This window comes from Propithecus coquereli, unplaced genomic scaffold, assembly GCF_000956105.1.
Source record: "Propithecus coquereli isolate 6110/MARCELLA unplaced genomic scaffold, Pcoq_1.0 Scaffold131, whole genome shotgun sequence".
NCBI classification, from domain to species: domain Eukaryota; kingdom Metazoa; phylum Chordata; class Mammalia; order Primates; family Indriidae; genus Propithecus; species Propithecus coquereli.
Window position 1 is genome coordinate 1,683,526 of NW_012137303.1, and position 6,222 is coordinate 1,689,747.

Below are 6,222 nucleotides of genomic sequence, written 5' to 3' on the forward strand. Positions count from 1 at the left end.
TCCATATAAAAATGGCTCAGCAACCACATCTCCATCTCTTACATGAAGAATCAATTCCCCACCTCCACCCCAAAGAAGCTTGTATTGGGATTTTCTCCTGAACAGACCTGCTGCAGCAACCTGGCTACCCCCAGTGTCCTGGACTCCAGCAGTTTGTAAATAAATTCATTGTCCAGATGAATCGGGGGCAGTACTTTGAAACAAGATAGGGCCAGGGTGGCTGCAGTCCAAGAAAGCATCTGGAGCAATGCTGCATTAGAAACCAGGGATGGTGTGAAATTTAACCAAACAAAAAAGATTGGGGATAGAAGAGGAAATGGAGAGATGAGGCTATGAACAGTCACTAAGATCTGCAGAAGATGGTAGGTGCTGAGGGCAGAAGGAGGAAACAATAAGGGAGAGTCCTCAAGAGCAGTATGTATAAGATGCAACTTTTTGATGGCACCTGAGACCTCAAAGGTATATAAGGAGTGTGCTATTAGTAAGATATTCCCTGCCTTTAAACCTAACCATCTCTGCCAGAAGCTGATTCTCAGTGTGATTCCCTGGGAACACTGCTTTAGACCAGAAACTTCTCAGAGTGCCATATTGTTTCTGACCCAGGCAACAGTGCAATTTTCTGGTGGGAAATAAAGGGGGGCTGTGAAAACAGGAAGGATTCACTCAGTGTAAGGCCAAGGTGTAGAAAGGCTACCAGTCTTTGGAAGGGCACATTTAAGACAAAATGATGAGACTGAATTTCCTACATTGTGCTATTTGAGCCGGTTCTTAGCTCAGCAGTAGGTGCTCTGAAATTTCTCTCTGTATTACCTATTAAGGTGTGAATTTGCACGGGGGCTTGAGAAAGAATTTGTAACAGAAAGATTAGGATATAAAGAAGTAAAAAGTTTGTTTTGTTTTCTCAGAGAGAGAGAGAGAGGGAAAACAGAGAGAGAGAGAGAAGGAAGATGGCGCAGCACCTGAAAGAAAGAGAGGGAAGTACCAGCACTGAGCACAAGCACCTCAGGATTTTTATGGAGACAAAGAGAAGAGAGGGAAAAAAATAGTTATGGCTGTCAGCTGGTAAGAGAAGCAGCTGTGGAGTAATTAGCAGGAGGCAGCTGTAAAATGTCAGGATGTCTGTCTCTCCTGTTTTTTCTGCTCCTGGAGACACACTTATCCGTGCTTCTGGCAAAACTGGTCTGGTGAATATAAAGGAGAAGTATTTATACTTTCTTTTTGTTTGCTTAGCTTTTTTCAGACTCTGTGAAAACATCTCCAGGGGAGGTTATTTAGTCTTAAAAGACAGGTGATTAATCTTAAATATAGCAGATTAAGTGTAAGGTCCCCCGCAGTCAATCTTGGAGATAGCGGGTTGGTTATTTTCTCTGTTAGATAGTTCATTAACAAAGCTGTCCTTTCATTACCTCTCCTTCCCCTAGTTATAGATCCAGGCTGCGGGAAGGACTTGAATCCAGTGTCTCAAGTTAGTGAAACGTTTTGAGGCTAGTGTGGCAGTAGGTGTCTGTCATGATGATGTGGGTGGGCCAGACCTGCCGGCAGGATGAGGTGAAGCAACCTGGTTTGCTTGCAGCCTCAGGAGATACTGTGTTTGGAAAATCTATGCGCACGTGTAGACTGTCATATGAAGGCTTAGGTAACTTTGAAAAGTATCTTCAAAAGAAAGGAAACAAATGGGAATATCAGTATGGTAATCGGAGAACTTCATCTGTCTGTGGAGACTGGAGACCATATTGATGAATAGAAGCAGTGGCTATGTAGGTGCAGAGCTGAGTATGAAGTATGTCATTTTAGTAAGAGTACCTATTCTTTGCGAGAGAGGTCATATTATTGCAAAGAAAACCAGCAGGAACTGAAATACAACTCATGTTTCAGGGTTATCGTGCCTGATAAATATTCATTATATATATTCATATATATATACACACACACATATGCTTACATGAACACTGTTTGATAACTTTTTGTTTTTAGGCAAGCACGAAAATGAGGTTTGTTGAGGTGAGAAAGATAGGATTATAGGGCAAGAGCAAGATAGAGGTTTACAGAGCATGGTACACATGCCACAAGTGACGACCGGACCCATTGTCACAGCAAGGGAGAGCAAAAGGAAGAGTGCAAAAAAGGGATTGTCTATGGCCCGCATCTTGTTTTATAGTGCCCAGATAGGGACCTCCCTCATGGTTCAGAGAGCACCATGGAAACGCTTTGATTGGACAGTTGGGGGGCACATGACCTGAGTCTTAACTATGCATGCAGGTTGTTCTAGGACTCTATGGTACCTATGCTGCTTTGCCTGTGGGCTAGAGTCCTCTGCATTCTTTTGCAGCTGGCACACTAAGTTTTTATTGGCACATTCATATGGTATTCCCTCCTCCCCAGGTATGGCAGCCGATCAGGACATTAGGGTGTGGCAGGACCAAGATGGGAACCACGGCATCCACTTTTGTCCCTAGGAGACCTGGAATCCCTCACTATCTACCTAACAGAAGGAGAGAAAGAGACAGATTCAGCCTGCCTTCTCATTAACTTGTACTTTGGTCTGTCTATATTAGGTCTTATAGTTGTTTGAGAAAGTGAGTCTCCTCTCTATCAAAGAATAAGATTTTTGCATTTTAAAAATATTTGGATTGTCAGTTTGGCTAAGTAAATGTCTAGAATTTTATAGTAACCTGCAGTCTTTTTTCATCACAACAAGTGTCTTATGATGAACAATTTATGACTTCCTGTTCTTTAAGCTTTCACTAAAATTTAAAGTTACTAAAAATAAGAATTCTAGTCAATGCATGTGATTTTACGTATAAAGGGTACCAAAGAATAAGATACGTTTTTAATAAGAAATTATAAAAGAAATACAAAATGTATTCCTATTAAAATATATATAATTTTGTCTAATCCAGAGGTTGAATCAAAATGTGGATTTAGAAAGAAAAGAAAAACAATAGAAAGTAACTTGTGAGCAAGAGAAAGATGTAAAAAGGCAATGAATGCAGAAATATATTTTTGATAAGAAAGGTTAAACGGAAAGTTTTTAGGCATGTTTTGTAGATAGTCTATGCAGGTTGGGATAAAGTTTATAAAGGAAATTTATTAAGGAATTTTGTATGTGGTCCAGTTGGCTATAATTAAAAAAGAAATTTTGGTTAAAACAAAGTTTTCTGTAGATATTAATTTGCTCTTAATGAAATGACATGATGTACTCATTTTGATTCTATACCCTGTTTTCTTTCTAATTAAAAAAAAAATGCACTACAGAAGGTTTTTCTTTACTTTTCAGTAGCTGGCCTAAAAAGAAGCAAAGATTTTATGCTTTATCAGTGTAATCCCTGTGTTCTCTTTATTAGGTTTTGACTAACTAGAAAAGCTAAACTTTAAAAGGGTTAAAGTTTACACCCATATAACTTACTTTATCACCTTCAGAATCTTTTGATGACTATCTCTCGGTTAAATAAATGACTCTTGTTTTACAGTGCCTTGTGATTGTACTTGAACAAACGTTTTAAGTCTTTAATATTTGACAAACTTTCCAAACCCATATTCTAAATCCAGCCTTCTGACCTTAAACTAGCATTTTATATATTAGGGCCACTCAAAGTCTAAGACAGACATTAGGTTTATTTGGCACGTTAAAACCATATAGGAAACATTGTCAAATATGAAATGCTGTTTAGCTTTCTTTGGGTTATATTCGCATAAGAATGTTATTAATATATGGTCCAATATTATAAATATTGATATATCTTGGTGTTATCAACAATTATGGTTATTACGTTAAATTGCCGTATGCCATAAAAATAACCAGCTTTATTTGTCAGTTGTCTGTTTAACCATGACTAGTCTAAGAGTTTTTGTTTTACTTTGATTCATCTCAGAAAGAGTTTTTTTTTTTTTTTGAGACAGAGTGTCACTCTGTTGCCCGGGCTAGAGTGCCATGGCGTCAGCCTAGCTCACAGCAACCTCAAACTCCTGAGCTCAAGCGATCCTTCTGCCTCAGCCTCCCAAGTAGCTGGGACTACAGGCATGCGCCACCATGCCCGGCTAATTTTTTCTATATATTTTTAGTTGTCCGATTAATTTCTTTCTAATTTTTAGTAGAGACGGGGTCTTGCTCTTGTTCAGGCTGGTCTTGAACTCCTGAGCTCAAACAATCCGCCCGCCTCAGCCTCCCAGAGTGCTAGGATTACAGGCGTGAGCCACCGCGCCCGGCCAGAAAGTGTTTTTTGAAACTGGCTAAATCCAAAGTTTACTTCTTCAAGGAAAGTTGTGGAAAGGACTGACAAGTTCTCTTGAATATAGGCTTCTGATAACTTTGGAGATACATACCATCAGACTAAAATAAAACAACCTTCCAGGACTTTAATTAGAAGGCTGATATGTCCATGAGTATCCCTAACTCAACCTCAAACAGAAGAGAAATTAATTGCATGGAACCAAACTAAATTTTTTTATGACTTTTTATTTAGAGCATTACTGATTCTCTTGTTTTGTTTTCCAGAGTCCTGACAAGTTTTAGGTAAATGGCAAGTTTACCTGATATCTCCAGAACCTAAAACTATTCAATCTGCCAACACCCTGTTCAAATATCCTCCTTCTAGGCCCAGGGACTATTGGGAAAGAGGAGGCATGTGAGATCACAAGAGCCAGTTTGGAAAGATGGAATTAGTTTAGACCCTCTGTCAGGTTTTAGTTTAAAATGTTGGTTCTTAGTGCACTCATGGCCAAAGAATAACCAGACACACCAAAGGAAGGCAAGCATGAGGTGAAGTTTATTGAGGGGGAGCAAGATAGGATTATAGAGCAAGAGCAAAACATAGGTTTACCAAGCATGATATATACATGACAGATGACAACCGGACCCCCTGTGGCAACAGAAAAAGAGCTGATAAATTTCTTAAGTCCAAGAAGTCAACAAAACAGTAAATCAAGCCCAAATTTGTAGGCTTTGCCATTTTTTTGTTTTTGTTTTTGGTGTTAGAGCTCCTATCATGATGACGTCACTGAATTTAGACTTGAGGAGAGGTATGCAATAGCACACTTTTATACAGTATTCCCACCATAGAGATACAAGAGACAAAAGCAACCTCAAGAGCAGAGCTTACAGTAAAATCTAATGAAATAATTATGAAGTGATAAGTTTCAAATATTTACTACTTTTCTAAAATATAATTTATTGAATTCTAAATTCACATAATTTAATTGTCAATGGCTGTTTTCAACAAGTAGCTTGCAAAATTCCTTAAAAAAATTATTTAATCAGATTTCTGGGGCTCAGATGAGCTAGTTTCAGTACACCGTTGCCTTACCATGCACTACCCTTTCTGAGGACCTGTCTTGGGGTTCCCTTTTGTGTTTTCCTAACTCAATTAAGGTTCTGCTGTGCCTTAATCTACTTACATTACATACTTTTGCCCTCTGATATAACTTAATATTCTTGGAAATGTCTGTTTGGTTGTCTGATTTCTTTTTTTAGGACCTCCATTTAACCTTTTTTCACAAAAAGCCAACCATCCTCTTATCTAGAAATTATTGAATTTCTTTAATGAGACAACTGTCAGGTATCATGTAGCCCTCATCTAAGCGTCTAAGGAAGGGGAAATGAAGGACCTGTTCCAATATCAATAGTTCAGGGAACTCGGAGTCTTACCCCACCAACTTTGGCTGCTAATATTGAGTGTATTCAAAAATGATGTGCATGTCATTTTTGAACTCAGATTCAGCTGTTAAGAGATGATTTTTCTTTCTTTCTTTTTTTTTTTTTTTTTTTTTGAGACAGAGTCTTGCTCTGTTGCGCAGGCCAGAGTGCAGTGGTGTCATCATAGCTCATTGCAACCTCCAACTCCTGGGCTCAAGCAATCTTTTTGCTTCAGCATACCAAGTAACTGGGACTACAGGTGCCAGCCACTATGCCTGGCTAATTTTTCTCTATTTTGTGGTAGACAGGAGGATCTCGCTCTTGCTCAGGCTGGTCTCAAACTCCTGGCCTCAAGTAATCTTCCTGCCTCGGCCTCCTGAAGTGCTAGGATTAATGGGTATGAGCCACGGTGCCCGGCCAGGGATGACATTTTGGTCTTCAATTTTTATCTTCATTTTTCCTGCTGATTACGTATATGGTGTCAGTTTTTCAAGCTATGTGTCAGTTGAAAGCAACTTCATAATCAAAACTACCTGTTAAGAAAGAGGATGTTTATAACATTAATCAAACAGACCCTGTTTACAAAAGAA